Here is a 15948-nt window from a genome sequence, read left to right as displayed (position 1 = left end):
TGACCTTTTATCATGCTCCTCAGTATCCCGTGCTGTCATGCAAGCTCAGGGCCTCTCAGAGGTGGTGGAGAGAGAGCTATGTTCCTTGCTTTTTCTGAGTTCCCAGAATATTAAAAACTGAAGAAGCTCCAAGACAGGATTAGAAAAATATTATGATTTTTTTGGATATATTTTCTTTTCTGATTTGACCAAATTAAAACCTTAAATTTATAACCGTATACATAGAAACCCACAATTAATATAATTTTGCTATGTGCAAGGCAGCTATAGGAGTTACAGTATAATTTTTTTTTTTTTTTTTTTTTTGAGATGGAGTCTCACTTTGTTGCCAGGCTGGAGTGCAGTGGTGCAATCTTGGCTCGCTGCCCCCTCTGCCTCCCAGGTTCAAACAATTCTCCTGCCTCAGCCTCCCGAGTAGCTGGGACTGCAGGTGCACACCATCACACCCAGCTAATTTGTGTATTTTTAGTAGAGACAGGGTTTCACCATGTTGGCCAGGATGGTCTTGGTCTCTTGACCTCATTATCCACCTGCCTTGGCCTCCCAAAGTGCTGGGATTACAGGCGTGAGCCACCGTGCCTGGCCACAAAAGATATTTATTGAACTGTGTATGCAGAATAACCTGATATTGGGACATGAATTTAAGGTTGTGGGAGGCACATCTCATATCAGTCCTTTTGGTGTAATACTTGAAGTCCTTTGTGAGTATGTGATCATTGGCTAATTGGCCTTTCTGGAATCTGGATTGTTTTTTTATCCGTAACATTTAGCAGAGGGTCAGGGCTCGGCACATTGGGGGCTCTTAATTCGTCTTGGTTGATTGAATGAATGAGTCAGTGAATTGTCTGTGAATAGTCTCAGACATCAGAACGATTTTAGTTAGAATCCCAGACTACTCTTTACTACTCTGACCTTGAGCACGATACTTAACCTCTCTGGCCTCAGCTTTTGTCATCTCTGAAATGCTGGTGTTATTAATGGTGCCTACCTCATAAGGTTGATAAGAGGAACAAAGGAGGTAATGTACCTCATCTATAGGATGGCGAAAGTAGACTGTCATGAACAGTGCTTGGGTCCAGGGGCAGGGGTGGTAGGAGACAGGTCATGGGCATCATTGTCAGCAAAGCGAGAGCCACTCCAGCTGCCTCCTTTCTCTGTGTCTTCATGTCCCCAACCAGCTATGGAGAAGAAGGATTAGTGATCCCAGGAGAGTCTCCAAAGCACCTGACTTTGTTCCCAGGGCCCTTAGCCCCTTTCCACATTCTGCCACTTGATGGGCAACAGTGAGCAGATCTTACCTTTTAAATAACACTCTGCAGTCCAGCAAGCATCCTCACCCACATCAGTCCAGCAAGCATCCTCACCCACATCAGTCCAGCAAGCAAGCATCCTCACCCACATCAGTCCAGCAAGCAACCTCACCCATATCAGTCCACCAGGCATTCTCACTCACATTATTAAATGAAGTAATAATCTCATTGCCTCAATAATTTACATTATCTCATTTATAATTATTATCTCATTTAATAATTACTCTTTTAATCAATATTAAATGGCCTGTGGTGTCAGGATATTCCTACTCTTGTTGTATCATTCCTGGCATCTTCTCGTCCCCTAATGGCAGAGTTATCATGGAGGATATTTGTTCTTGTATTTACTGAGTTCTTTGGCAACATCTTCATTTTTTTTTTTTCACATCTAGTATTTAAGGAATCTCATGGAGAAAAGCCTCATTTCAAACTTTTCTGTTTCCAAGTGGCCAGATAGAGAGTGGGCTGCTTGGTCCAGGACCTCTAACTCATGCATGCCCTTGTATTGAAAAGCAGGGCATAGCAGCACTCCCTATCTGGGACTCCACCATCTTTTCTGTCCATTTGGAGTCACAGGGTTCTAAAGCTTGGATGGAGCTTTCTAAGTGTGAGCATCCACATTGCTCTGGCATGTGAGAGCATTGGCCACTTCTTTTCTTTTGCTACAGATTCTCCCTGGATAACTGGATCCATTCTGTCTGATGATCATGTCCTAACTTGTGTCTCGAGCCTCAAGCTTCAAACTCAAAAGTCTATACGCCTAGTTGACATCTCTCTTGGATGTCTAATGAGCATCCCAAATGTATCGTATTTAAAAAGAAATGCTTACTTTACTCCCGAATCCTCTTTCTCTCTACCCCGATCAATGGCACTATCACCCACCCTGTTCTCCACCAGAATTCCTTCCCCTCCCTCCTATGTGACATTCATCAGAAAGTCCTGAAGACCCTGCCTCTAAAATATATCTCAGATGACATGTCTTTCTCTTTGTCTTCACTGTTTCATCCAGACTCTGGCCATCATCATCTTTTTTTTTCTTTATACAAAAATAAACCATTTTATTCTCAGTGTTGCTAATAGTTTAAATTACAACAGTAAGAAAGCTTTTAATGTTTGATTAAATGTTGCTAATATTTTAAATTACAACAGTAAGAAAGCCGTATTTTCACATGTGCAACAGATTTGTTTATTTATTTATTTATTTTTTGAAACGGAGTCTCTCTTGTCGCCCAGGCTGGAGTGCAATGGCGTGATCTCTGCTCGCTGCAACCTCCACCTCCTGGGTTCAAGCAGTTCTCCTGCATCAGCCTCCCAAGTAGCTGGGATTACAGATGAATGCTACCACGCCGGGCTAATTTCTTTGTATTTTTAATAGAGATGAGGTTTTACCATGTTAGTCAGGCTGGTCCCGAACAGCTGACCACTTGATCTGCCCGCCTCAGCTTCCCAAAGTGCTGAGATTACAGGCGTGAGCCATCACACCCGGCCAACAGATTTATTTTTTAAAGGAATGGATTTTGAGAGAAAACAATGTGAGGCAGAGTATGGAATAGAAAATAAATACAAATGTAGGCTATTTTGCTAATTGTTTTATGACCACAACAAATTAGTACAGAGAATGCCCTGTACAAAACACAATAAAGGTTCAAACATCGAGGTGTTCCCTTAGCAAGGCTGAAAATTTCAGTCTCTGGTATTTGGAATTTAGGCTGCAGTCTTTGTTTTTGGATAGACCACTGGTGGGTGGCACAATCCATGCTTTTAACCAGATTTAAACAGAAGAATGGCCACTTTGCCCAGGTAGAAATGAAGTGTTTGGTTTCATGTGTCGGGTAACTACCGAAGTTCCTCCCGACAATGCAATGTCGGGTGGGGTTGTACATCTTGTCACATTCCTTCTTGATATGAGCCACAGTGTTCTTCTCTTTGTTGTATTTCTCCAGCGCCTGAGTAGCACACTCCACCGAGTTCTGTTGCATCTCTTCAGACATGTCCGCATTTTTGATCGCGGCCTTTTGGTCACACATGGTTACCCATGGAGAAGGGGGCTAGCCGACTGCAACGGTCTCCTGGAGAGGTGCTAGCATCGCCCGGCTGGAGCTGCCATCGCTGCTGAAGCTGTGGTGCATCTAAGAAGAAAGCTTTTAATGTTTGACAGAAAGTTTTAAAGGTCACAAAACAATCATATTTTCCCCTTTGCGAAGACTGCTTTGCATAGTTTCAGCTTGCATGGTCAGTTAATTTTTTTTTAATTTTAAAAATTCTGTTAAATTACAACTATAAAATGGACCATCTTAACCATTTTTAAGAGTAGAGTTCAGTGGCATTATGTCCTTTCACATCGTTGTGCAACTATTGCCACATCCATCTCCTGAACTCTTTTTGTCTTGCAAAACTGAATCTTCGTACCTGTTAAACACTAACTCCTCTGCCTCCCCGGGCCCCTGGCAACCACCATTCTACTTTCTATTCTGTTAATGTGACTGTTCTAAGTACTTCATATAAGTGGAATCATATAGTATTTGTCATTTTGTAACTGGCTTATTTCACTTAGCATGATGTCCTCAAGGTTCATTCATGTTGTAGCATGTATCAGAACTTGCTTTCTTTTTAAGGCTGAATACTGTTCCATTGCGTGTATATACTACATTTTGCTTATCCATCCCGTTCATCATTGGACACCTAGGTTGTTTCAGGCCACTGTCATCTCTTCTCTCAACTGTTTTGACAGCCTCCTGATCGTTCGCTTTAATTCCAGCCTTTCCCTTTCCATCCTCTTCTTTGCTGAGTTTCGAAAACGGCAAAGCAAATTTTGTTGCTCCTCTTTACACTTCTTCAGTGACTTCTCATCGTGCTTGGAATAAAAGGTAAACATCTTCGTCTGAATCACAAGACCTCGTAGTTCTCAAAACTCATGACCTTTACAACCTCTCATGCCTCTTGCCTACTCTGTTCCCAGGTCAAGTTTTTTCTGGGTTTGTTTATTTGTTTTTCTCATCTCAGACTCTTTGTGTCTTTGGTTCCCTTTACCTTGAATCCTCTTCACTTTTCATCCCATGGTGGTTGGCTTCTTCTTATCTTTGAGATGATAGTTAAGTGTCACCTCTTCAGAGACATCTTCTGTCACTCTATGTATAAGATTCCTTGTTATTCCTTGTCTTCGTTCTATTTATTTGTAGGTCTTTTGTTTTTGGTTGACTTGTTTCCTACTTCCTTTTCCCTCATGATGTAAGCTCCTTGAAGGCACGGTCTATGTCTATCTCATTTACTTTTTTTTATTTTTTTTTTTGAGGCGGAGTTTCGTTCCTTTTGCAAAGCCTTGCCAGGCTGGAGTGCAATAGTGTGATCTCGACTCACTGCAACCTCTGCCTTCCAAGTTCAAGCGATTCTCCTGCCTCACCCTCTGGAGTAACTGGGATTACAGGCATGTGCCACCACACCTAGCTACTTTTTGTATTTTTAGTAGAGGCAGGGTTTCACCATGTTGGTTAGGCTGGTCTCGAACTCCTGACCTCAGATGATCCACCTGCCTTGGCCTCCCAAATTGCTGGGATTACAGGCGTGAGCCACTGCACCTGGCCCTCATTTACTTTTGTACCCTGAACATCTAGCTGGTATTTAATAACCACTTGTTGGATGAATGAATAAATATCCTATTTAAGGAAAGAGTGTGAGAGAAGATGCCACAATTGAGTCTACTTTTCCTTTCTTTCCTTTTTTCCTCACTCTCCCCTCATCCCACCTTCAAAACATTCTAAAATGTTAACATCCCTCACAGTTAAGAAGAATCACTGGTGTGTAATGATCACTCCTGCTCCAGGAAACTGGTTGAACTGCCTCCTGATGTAGAGGCCTCCTGATGTAGACAGGGAGCATACCCCAAAATTTTCCTTAACTTTCTCCACTAAAAATGATCACTTTTCTAGCCTTGCCCCATGTCTCTGAAAAGGCAACCTAATTTTACAGTGGTCTAAATAAGCAAGGCAGGAAAAAAGAAATTAAACCTGGAGAGAGAATACCCAAGTAGTATGTTTCAAAGTGCGACATGTAATTTTGTATTTTCTGCTGTTTTACATTGCCTTTGTTTATTCTCTATTATGGATAATGGTTGATTTTAGTTGAAGTTAGTCCCTTATCCATATTGGGAAATTATTTAAAGAAGGCTTTGCCTAGACTCCCAAGATTTTAAACTCTGGAGTATATTCTCTCATTTTTTACTGTTATACTCCCTTTTTCTTTCACAATCTCATTGACAATCAGAGATTTTCTTGGTTTATATATTGGTTTTCTGTAAGTGTTTATCACAGGACCACAAAATATGTGTTGAAACCTCACTGTTTGTTAGGTCGGAAGTCTGGCACAGTCTGAATGGGTTCCCTGCTCAGGGTACCATGGGCAGAAATCAAGGGTTGGCCAGTGGTGGTCTCAGTGGAACTCAGGGTCCCCTTCAGGCTATGGCCTATTGTTGGCAGAGTTCAGTTCCTTGTGGTTGCAGGACTGAAGCCCCCATTGAAAGAGCTCATTAATTAGATTTGGCTCACCTGGATCATCTCCCGGTCCTAAGGTCAATTAAATAGTAACCTTAATTACATCTGTAAAATCTGTTTTGCCATGCAGTATAACATAACCACAAGAGTAATACCAGGGCTCAGATATAAAGGGGTCATTTTAGGATTCTGCCTACCACATTGATCTCTTTTGTTTTTTTTTTTATTGGAGTTACATTCATCTCCATGCATCAGAAAGTCTAATTCTAATAGCTTAAGCAAAATATACTTTTCACATAAAAAATAGAGAAACAAATGATTGTTGGTATCAGTTCAGTGGCTTAGTGACATCAGGACCAATGACTGTTATTCTCTTAGCCTGTCCTTCCTATGATTATTGTAGCTCCAGCTATTAAGACCATATTCAAGTTGGGAAAAAAGAGAACATGAGAAGGATCAGAGCTGCATGAACTACATCTGTCTCCTTCATTGGGATAGCAAAACAAAACCAAGACAAAAAATACTTTTTAGAACTATATTTCTCACCATATCTCCATTTATGTCTAACTAGCTAGAACTTGGTGAAGTTGCCACCTCTAGGTGAAGACAGGAAAGCAGGAATAGGAATTATAGTGATTGGCTTAAACCAGGATGATGAGAAGAAATGGATGCTAGTGATGCAGTGAACTCTGTCAGTTATACCTCATTTCTGGAAGGCAGAATGTGCTGTCGTGGAAAGAGTGCAGAATTTATAGAGTCAGGAGGTCTGTAATTCTGTCCCAGTTCTGGGAGATGGTTAGCTATGTGACCTTGATCTAGTCACAGAACCTCTCTGAGCCAGTTACTTTGTCAAGTGAGATAAATATTTTCTTTACTTATCTCAGGGTTACTGTAAAAATGAATTGAAATGACCCATGAAGTTCTTTCCATTCTGGAACTATATACTAATTGTACTTTTTGGTAACTGGTAAAAAATAAGACAATTTCATTGATTCTAAGAAATGTGTGTGTGTGTGTGTGTATATATGTATATATATGTATATATATATGTTTTTTTTGAGACGGAGTCTCACTCTGTTGCCCAGGCTAGAGTGCAGTACCTCAATCTCGGCTCACTGCAACCTCCACCTCTTGGGTTCAAGTGATTCTCTTGCCTCAGCCTCCGAGTAGCTGGAATTATGGGTGCATCCCACCACCCTTGGCTAATTTTCATATTTTCAGTAGAGACAAGGTTTCACCATGTTGGCCAGTCTGGTCAGAAAATCCTGACCTCAAATGATCCACCCTCCTCGGCCTTCCAAAGTGCTAGGATTACAGGCATGAGCCACTGCACCCAGCCTTAAAAAATATTTTATCTTCTCTGAAATTAGATTAATTGTAAAATGCATCTAATTTATGTATGGCTATAAAATACAGATAAGAAATTATCCACATCAGCTCCCCACTGTCACACAGGTAAAATATTAGTATTTTCATTTCAAAAAAATATGAAGGAGAGTTAAACCAAGATGAATGTACCAAGATGGAGTAAGTCAATATCTTCTGAGAGTTCAAGGAACTGGAAAATGTTTTGCAAACTTTAAAGCCTGACCTCCTACCAGAGCCATTCACTAATGTAATACACTGCTCAGGTACCTGGGGATGTCAGTCAAGGTCACTGCCTCAGGAATGCACCAGAGATCAGAGGCAATGCCTAACCAGTTTTTCAAGCCAAGTGTAACTTAGATTCTTGACTCTGAATGTGGGGCCATGGAATTGTTAGATAGCAGAGCCATTGGGATTGATTATTTTGAAGGAAGGTCGCACAATAGAGTATTTTGTAATTATAACCTTGGGATATACATATATGTATGTATGTACATAAATGTGTGTGTTTATGTATATGCATGTATACACACATATACACACACCCATACACACAAGTAGTATGACTTTAGAGAAGGAAAGGTACCTAGGGTTAGGGGATTAAGCTGTGTGTGATTATAAGACAAAAGAAGAGGGAGTTCACTTATGGAGAATCGTAGATAGATGCTAACTCTGGTCACAATATGACATTTGTTCCTTTTGGACTTCTTTCTCATACATGTTTGATTTGAGGCTGAAGTGTTCGTTCTGTTTCCCAGTTTCCAATGGAAATTGGAAGAAGATTGGGTGGTCTCCTTTTGTTTTTTAAAAATAAAATATTTAAATGAAAGAATGAAATTTTTTATAAGTTGAAATAATAAGAGCAAACAACCAGGATCACTCAACTCATTTTCTCTTTTAGGAGCATCAAGGTACCTGTTAGTTAAGTGTGTGTGTGTGTGTGTGTGTGTGTGTATGTGTGTGTGTGTTCTTCAGTGAACTCAGTTCAGGTTTTCTTAATGAGAATTCAGGCCCCTCATCAAGGAAAAGAATGTGAAAGAAGGAAAGGGAAGAGAAGCAGTGTTCAAGTCCTTAAACTGATTTAGTCTTTCTCACAGGGTAATGGGGCCTTCCAGGCTTCTCTTTGATCTCGCAACTTATGAAACAAGCAGCAGGGTTATTTCAGCTTTCTGTTTCAGCTTCTATGGCTCCTGTAGCCCACTGTGACACAGATATCAGTGTATAAAAGCTTGATATTATCTTGTGTCATTGTGCTGTGCACAATTCTGAGTGCACAGTAGATAGATGCTTAATAAGGTAGCTGAATATCTTCCTTTAGAAGAACACTGTAAAGAAATATATAGAATTTATGTAGTCTGTTTTTCCCATTCTTCCTTTCTTTGTAGCTTTTGATTTGATCTTTAGTTGCTTGTCCTTGATTAAGAGAAAACTGAGGCCTTACTTGTGGGTTTGGAGTGGACACCAGGATCTAGTTGAAGATGTTTCTGCATAAACTCCAAACAGATGGCTGGACAGGGGTTGCCAGTAGTCTCAAACCCAAAAAGTGGATGTGGAGATTTTCAAAGATGCCGCCTAGCTGAATACCTATGAAAAACAGGTAGACAGGGAAGATGACCAAAGATTTAACAACCCCTTTTGGACCACCAGCCAGGCACAAGTAATATTTTTGTATTATATAGCATAGCTAACCTAACAAAATAAATCATTTTCCCAGCTCTGGAGCAATGAAATTAATCTATATGGCTGAGTGAAACCTTCCTTTTATTCTCAGATGATTTATAAAATTTCTAATTAATTTTCAGGACATTAGTATGAAATGACCTGTAGTTTAGATGTCTGAACTAGTCTCTTTTTAAAAGTGAGCACAAGTCAGAAAGTAATGTTCCAGAGGAGGACTTCCAGTTCTGGTTATAATTGGTAACTAGCCATTCTGCAGTGAACAACCACAAAACAACAACATCTATGAGGCAACTATTTTCAGGCTTCAGTCAACAGGCAGCGCAAGATTTTCTATCCTGAGGTGAGCCCGACACTCGCCTTGGCTCTTTTCCAGGGAAGAGTTTCCTGACTGCAGCATAGTCAGCTGGAGTCTAAGCCAAGCACAGCAGTCCTGCTGAGCTAAGAAAACAGAGATCAGAGTTTGGGGCAATTGAAGCAGCTGGAATCTGTAGGACAGAGCACCAGAGGGCAGAGAGTTGGGGAACAGAGAGCATGGGGATGGGGAGAGAGGAGCAGAAGTATGTCTGGGTGTACCCAGAGAACCCTTGGCCAGTTTAGAGTGCACAGGTGCATACTGAAACCATACAGATCTTAATAGAGTGGCTGCTGGAGGATTGAGAATGGGACAGAGATACTGGACATCAGGCAGTAGTGGGGGACATTGGTGGTCCAGCCCAGCTACAGTGGAAAGAGCTCATTAATGTCTTATTAACATCTGAAGCATCCAACCAAGATATAGAAAGCCTGTGTCCTAGGGGTAAGGACCATATTCTTAAGGAGGGTCTGTACATTTTTTTCTATAAAGGGCCAGTAGTTATTATTGACCAGTAATTATTTTAGTCCCTGTGAGCCATACAGTATCTGTCACAGCTACTCAACTCTGCTATTGTAGATCAAAAGCAACCATAGACCATATGTAAACTAATGAGCGTGGCTGGTAAATATACTAATAATACAACTTTATTTACCAAAAAAGACAGAGGGCCAGACTTAGGCTGTGGCTGTAGTTTGCCAGCCCATGCTCTAGAGTAAGATTTACTTTAAACTTACCCTAGCAAAGCCTAGAACCAAGCCCTGTGTATTAGTCAGGGTTCTCTAAAGCGACGGAATTAATAGGATAGATGTATATATGAAGGGGAGTTTATTAAGGAGTATTGATCACAACATGAAGTCCCATAATAGGCTGTCTTGAAGCTGAGGAGGAAGGAATCCAATCCTTCGAGCTGAGGAGGAAAGAATCCAATCTGAGTCTCAAAACCTCAAAAGTAGGGAAGCCGACAGTGCAGCCTTCAGTCCATGGCCAAAGGCCCAGGAGCTCCTGGCAAAGCACTGGTGTAAGTCCAAGAGTCCAAAAGCTGAAGAACTTGGAGTCTGATGTTTGAGGGCAGGAAGCATCCAGCATGGGAGAAGGATGAAGGCCAGAAGACTCAGCAAGTCTGGTCATTCCACTTGCTTTTGTCTCCTTTATTCTGGCCACACTGGCAGCTGATTAGATGGTGCCCACCTAGATTGAGAGTGGGTCTGCCTCTCCCCATCCACTGACTCAAATGTTAATCTCCTTTGGCAACAGCCTTAAAGACATACCTGGGAACGATACTTTGCATCCTTCAGTCCAATCAAGTGGACACTCAATATTAACCATCACACCCTGTCAAGATCTGCAGGGGAGACAGAGTTTAGAAATTGAGTCCTACAGCAATTAGAGAGCCTTGGGAAACAAATTAATCCAATGAAGTAAAAGACCAAGCTTTATACAAGCTCTAGGTGAGTAGCTCTTGGTCAAACTGCCTGCTGGAACAAAAATCAGTACTCTGCAAAGGAAAGTCAAATCCAGAAGGTCTTCGGTGTATCACTAACAATTAGGTGTGCAAAAAAATGAAAGAAAGCAAAAAAAAAAAAAAAAAAAAAAAAAAAAAAAAAAGCCAAACAAACAAAACCTTAGGAAAGTATTACCCATAGTCAAGCAAAACAAAACAAAACAAAAACAAAAACAAACAAAAGTCAATAGTAACTAATCCCAGATGGTCCAAAGGTTGGATTTAGCAGACAAAGTCTTTAAAGCAACCATTATAAATATGTTGAAAGAACTAAAGGAAAATATTGTCACAATGAGTGAATATATAAGGCATTGCAGCAGAGAAATAGAAACTACAAAAGAACATTCTAGAGTGGAAAAGCTGAATAACTAAGATACAAAATTCACAGGAATAGCTTATGGGTGAATGGAGGTGAGAAGAGAGAGTCAGTGAACGCAAGGACAGACTAACAGAAGAGATGGAAAAGGGGCAGAAAAACACATTTGGAGAAATACTGACTCAATTTTTCCAAGTTTAATGAAAAAACTGACAAACAGATTGAAGAAACTCCACTAACTTTGAGTAAAATGAGTTCACAGAAAACTACATCTAAATGCAGTTGCTGAAAATGAAAGGTAAAGAGAAAATCTTGAAAGCCATTAGAGGAAAAAAGACACATTATATAAGCATGAGTAATTACATATAATCAACTGCTCCTTAGAAACATTCAGACCAAAAGGCAAAATACTGAAGGAAAAATTCTGTGTCTTACGAAAAGTAGCCTTCAAAATCAAGGATGAAATAAAAGATGGACTGCTTTAGAGCAATGCCGTCCAATAGGAATATACCATGAGGCCAGGTGCAGTAACTTGTGCCTGTAATCTCAGCACTTTGGGAGGCTGAAGCAGGTGAATTGCTTGAGCCCAGGAGTTTGAGACCAGCCTGGGCAACATGGTGAGACCCTGTCTCTATGGAAACATTTTTAAAAATTAGCTGGGTGTGATGGTGTGCACTTATAGACCCAGCTACTCAGGAGGCTGAGGTGGGAGGATCATGTGAGCCTGCAGAGGTTGAGGCTGTAGTGAGCTGTGATAGTGCCCTGGTACTCCAGCCTGAGCAAGAGTGAGATCCTGTCTCAGTTAAAAAAGGAAGAAATATAGCATGGGCTATTTATGTATGATTTTAAATTTTTTAGTAGTTTCATTTTAAAACATTAAAAGTGTCAGGTGAAAATAATTTTAACAGTATGTTTTACTTAAGCTAATACATCCAAGATACCATTTTAACATGAAAGCAGTATAAAATTATTAGATATTTTGCACATTTTTATACTCTTCAAAATCTGGTGTACATTTTACACTTAAGTGAACAACTCATTCGGATTAGCCACATATCAGTAATCCCTACGTCTAGTGTCTACTGTATTGGAATTGGATGATATAATTTTAGATCAAAGAGAAGGGGGAATGAACATATTTCCCTATATGCAGATTTCCTCTGAAGCTATTTTACACAGAGTGTTTAAATTAATCTTCCTAAAACATTTACTAACATCTCAGAAGAGCTGAAGAGGCTACCTACTGTATATTAAGGCAAATTCATTCATTCATTCATTCATTCATTCGTTCATTCAGCTGTTTACCCAACAAACATTTACTAAGAGCCATACTGTATTCTAAGAGTTAAAGACATCAAGAAGCAAAAGATCAAGTTCCTTTCCTCATGTAGCCGCGTTAGCAAATAATTTCATTATAATTTGGTAAATGAGTGTAGGTTAAGATAGTATCAGCTTTCAGAAGATATGGGGGATAAAGGACCAGTGGGAAGTATGGTACTTTACTTATTGGAAGTTGAGGAGTACCACCATAAATCAGAGTTCTTGATTGCAAGCAACAGAAATTAATTTTGGCTAATACAAGCAGGAAAGAAGTCTATTGAAAGGTATGAAAGAGCTCGTTGGATTGCCAGATGACTGTCAAACGTGGCTTGGAAAATAGGTAGGAGCCACAGGACCTAGCCAGCAGTGAACAGAGCCAGAGTCACACCATGGGTCTGATTAGGATGCCGTACTTGTCATCATTTTCACAGAATTAGGTTGTGCCTGCTTCTGGGCTTGCGTCAATTTTCCATTGTTCGCATGCCATGCCACTCTTGCATGTGTTCAAGGCCCTTGTACCTTTTAGCATTCCCTCAATATTCTAGCAGCCGTTGACAAAGCCTGGATTAATTACCAGGAGGGATGGAACGATAATATTTTTTCTCAAAAAAGAAAGGATTTTGGGTATTGAGCAGACAAAAAACAATGAGCATGCACATTATAAAGGTTTTATAGCAAAATAATTTGTGTTCTTTATCTTTGCATTCAGTGATTGCCACTTGGCATAAATGCTTGTTGAACCAAGCCTGAGATAATGATTGAGCTAAGACTTGAAGGTGAGCAGGAGCTCATGAAATAAAAATGTCGGGAAAATATATCCTAAAGATAATATTTAATAATGTATTAAATTAATACATGAACAAGTGATCAAATAGGACAAAGTATATTCAAAAACACAGTCTTTCAAATAACTCAGTTCATCAGGAATATAGGGTTCACAAGGGGAGAGAATGACACATGAGATTAGAGAGGTGGATCAGGGCCGGATTCACAAAGTGCCTGCATTTATACAACAATTTTTATTGAGCTTCTAACATGTGCCAGGCACTGTGCTCAATGCTGAGGGTATAGCATGCAACCCCTGCTCTCAGGAATCCTTTGTTCATTTCTCATACCTCACTTTATCCTGTGAGGAGCCTTTGAGGAGCTGGAAGCAGAGCTGTGGCATAGCTATTTTCAGGTTTTAGGAAGATCACTCCAGCATGATAGGTTGGATAGTAGGTTGGAGCAGGTGATACTGAAGGCAGGGAGACAGGTAGGAGACTTGTAACTGTCTGCGTGAGAGATGATGAGGGGCTGAGCTAAGGCATTGGCAGTGGGAGTGGAGAGGGTAGGCTCCAGAGCTCAAACTCATTCTGAAACTTAGAGCTCCTTTTCCAGGGCACTTGACACCCTCTTCAGATGAGCAGAGTGTATGTAACTCACTGTGGGCTAGACGTGCCATTCCTGCTCCCCCTTCCTAAGTGCCTGTGCCCCACAGCTCTTTTGCTCAGATCCCTCCTTTCCAGCTTAGGGTACAGTTCAAGACCACCTATAGCTCAAGCTCTCAGAAGTCTCTTAACAGTCTTACTTGCTGCTGTCCTACTTTTGGTGACTAACTGCCAGAATAGGTTAGAGAGCAGAGGTTATTGTTTTAGGTTGCTGTGGTATCTCCCTGCAGTTGACAGCTGCTTGAGGGCAGAGATGCTGTTTTGTTCTTGCTTGCACCCTCAGGCCCTAGAATGGGCAGAAACAGTACATGTTCCTGAAGACTCTCGCCCCCAGCTTTGTGAAACACACCAGAGGTACTGATGGCTGAAAAATTCCATCACCACGCTCCTGTCCAGCACTGTCTGAGGAAGGCTAATCTCCCTTAAGCACACTTCTTGAGTCACTCTCTGCTTTTAAACCTCCCACAGCTTCTCATTTCCCCTTGAACTCTTCTTAGATTCTATGGTCAATCAATCCTTTCACTCCATATTCCCCCAGTGGATACCTCTGCTGTCATCAGACAGAGGCTTATTCAGACAGAAACACACCTCATTAAGGTCTGCTTCTGATTCTTACTGTCACTTATGGTGATCCCCTGTCCAGAGGCTTCCCTCGCTGATCCCTCTGTTGGTCCAGAATCAAGGACATCCTTCAGATCTCAGAAACCCACCCAGTCCCATATGCTTCCAGCTCTCAGAGATATCCCTACAGCTAAATTGTGGCACTTCCAGCATGTCCTTTAGCTGGGGCAGTTATTCTGGACTTGTATTTTCTGTTCTCTGGATCCTTTTCTCCTCAGCTGTGATGGGAGCTGCTTGAGGGTTGCTGTCTCAAGGGTAACTGGTACATTTCCAGAAATGTATGTCTCACAAAGGCAATTAGAGGACTGTCATAAGACAACACTACTTCTGTGACCCCCATCTTATCAGACAATTGCATTCTCCCTTCTACAAATTTTTGTTTATAAGCAATGCTGAGAAAGAAGTAGCTCTCTGAAATGGCAACTCCAAAACTTCATTGAAACTTTTAGCATCTGTTGGTCAATCCTCCTGCTGATACTGAGTCACCACTCATTTGTGGTGATTCTAAACCTCATTTTATGATTCACATTCTAAAAATGGGGTGAGGTTTTTACCAAGAAACTAATTCCAGTATGAACTTAACCTCACAATTATTGGGTTCTTCTGTGGGTTTCCAGCTGCTAGCACAGCACTTTTCAAGGTCTAATTTCTTATGGCTTATTGGTGTGGCTCTTCTATGGCAAATACCTAAAATCCATTTTATGGATTTATAGTATAGAATATGATAGGGGGTTCCATGTGATCAATTTGTTCCACCAGTCTTCATTGGGACCAGTCATTGTCTGTCACCAGCCCATGTCTAGTCTGGGACATGTGAAGGAAAGATAGATAAAGTTTTGGGGCTCTTTTTTCGTTCATACATTCTGAGGAATGGTCTCGGTTCCTTGGCCAGAATGCACCTATATCTATAATGAAGAGGATTTAGAATCTGCCTTCTGGGCACTGTAGCTGAGCACGTGACTTTACTTAGCATCTAGAACTTCTTGAACAATGACTGAAACCAGAATCTGCACGTGATAGAAATGGAGTGGTTTCATGAAATCTGCATTCTAGTCCCAGGACTTCTACGAACAAGTTATGCAACCTTGGGCGAGTCATTTAACAACAGCAGCAGTGCTGGCAGTAGCTAACATTCATAAAGGGTTTGGAATGGAGCCTGGGGCAAAGTAAGCCCTCTGTAAGGTCACCTACTGTTTTCATTGTCATTGTTACAGAGGGTTTATTACATCCAGTCCTGAGTACTTGGCATACATTATCTCATTTAATCCTCAGAATTATGGATTGAATTTTTTAATTCTTGCTGTACAAGGGTAAACTGAAGCTTAAAGAGGTTGAGTTATGAGTGCAAGACTGTAAAGGACTCCAAGACTGTATAGGACTCAAATCCAAACAACCTAACTCCTGGGCCCATGATCACAATCTATTGGTGTACCTGATTTCCTTGGGCCTCAATTTTCTCATAACACCTGAAATTGTTGATCTTTAAAACCTTCCAGTTTAAAATTTTTAAATATTTTCCCCTTACCTTCACCTTCCTCCCCTATTCTCTTCCCTACCCCACTT

General features: G+C 40.8%; 1 protein-coding gene and 1 pseudogene across 8 annotated transcripts in view; one reads left to right on the top strand and one right to left on the bottom strand.

Annotated features, from left to right (window-relative positions):
- STON2 (stonin 2) overlaps positions 1-15948 on the top strand; it is a 177185-nt gene that overhangs the window by 20401 nt on the left and 140836 nt on the right. Inside the window, exon 1 of one of the 8 annotated variants that reach the window (XM_017873854.1) lies at positions 3391-3480. The exons of 6 other annotated variants lie outside the window; for them this stretch is intronic. The gene's annotated coding sequence lies outside the window, so the exon portion shown is untranslated. Of the gene's footprint in view, positions 1-3390; positions 3543-15948 lie in introns of those variants that run through there. One more of the 8 variants, XM_017873853.1, reaches the window with a different exon arrangement.
- LOC108530812 (dynein light chain 1, cytoplasmic-like) lies at positions 3072-3360 on the bottom strand (annotated as a pseudogene).

This window comes from Rhinopithecus bieti, unplaced genomic scaffold (assembly GCF_001698545.2).
Source record: "Rhinopithecus bieti isolate Rb0 unplaced genomic scaffold, ASM169854v2 scaffold_6782, whole genome shotgun sequence".
Classification (NCBI taxonomy): domain Eukaryota; kingdom Metazoa; phylum Chordata; class Mammalia; order Primates; family Cercopithecidae; genus Rhinopithecus; species Rhinopithecus bieti.
This window is presented reverse-complemented; position numbering and strand designations above follow the sequence as displayed.